Source organism: Suncus etruscus, chromosome 2 (assembly GCF_024139225.1).
Source record: "Suncus etruscus isolate mSunEtr1 chromosome 2, mSunEtr1.pri.cur, whole genome shotgun sequence".
Lineage (NCBI taxonomy): Eukaryota > Metazoa > Chordata > Mammalia > Eulipotyphla > Soricidae > Suncus > Suncus etruscus.
The window spans coordinates 166,441,563-166,442,498 of NC_064849.1; the positions used below are offsets into that span (position 1 = coordinate 166,441,563).

The window sequence follows — 936 nt, forward strand, 5'->3', positions numbered from 1 at the left end:
TTAGGCCTCCGATAATGCAAGGGACAGCAGGCAGAAGCAGCGGAAATGATGTCTGCGCTAGGCGCAAAGTATTGGCAATTATTAGCTTACCGAATATTCGCAATAAAAAAATCACATTAGTAAAAAAAAAATCGCAAAAAATTGCATTAAACATTTGCATACACCAAACAGAAGTGCTCGGGGTATGCGAATGTTTAATGCAATTTTTTCTTACTAATGCAATTTTTATTGCAATTATTCAGTAAGCGAATAATTGCGAATACTGTGATATTTGAAGGCCGGCCACAGGCCCCAAAATGTTGTATGGAGGGCCTCCAACAGCCCACGGGCTGCGAGTTTGAGACCTTGCCCTAAATAATTCACAGTAAAACTCCTAGAAACAATTAACCAATACAGAAAATTGGCTGGCTACAAAGTTAACACACAAATGACAGTAGCATTCCTCTATATAAATAACGAAGTAAAGGAGAAAATGATTAACGAGGCAATCCCATTTAAAATAGTATCAAAAAATATCAAGTACTATGCTCACTTCTGCAGCATATATACTAAAATTGGAATGATACAGAGAAGATTAGCATGGGCTCTGCACAAGGGTGACACGCAAATTCGTGAAGCGTTCCATATTAAAAATAAAAAATCAAGTACCTAGGAATCAACCTTACAAGAGAAGTGGAGGTCCTATACCCTGAAAACTTCTAAATACTTCAGAAAGAAATGGAAGAGGACCTAAGGAAATGGAAGAACATCCCATGCTCATGGGTAGGTAGAATCAATATCATCAAAATGACTATCCTACCTAGACCTCTATATAGATTCAATGCAATTCCTACCAAAATTCAGACATCATTTTTAAGGACTTACAACAATCAATTATGAAATTCATTTGGAACCACAATTCATACTGAAAAACAAAAATCTGATTGGCATCTCTTT

At 36.5% G+C, this 936-nt stretch overlaps 1 non-coding gene across 1 annotated transcript; it reads left to right on the top strand.

Moving 5' to 3' along the window:
• Positions 1 to 524: 524 nt before the first annotated feature.
• Positions 525 to 631, top strand: LOC126002167 (U6 spliceosomal RNA). The gene has a single exon (XR_007492940.1). It is a non-coding gene; the product is annotated as a U6 spliceosomal RNA (small nuclear RNA).
• The last annotated feature ends 305 nt before the right edge of the window (positions 632 to 936 follow it).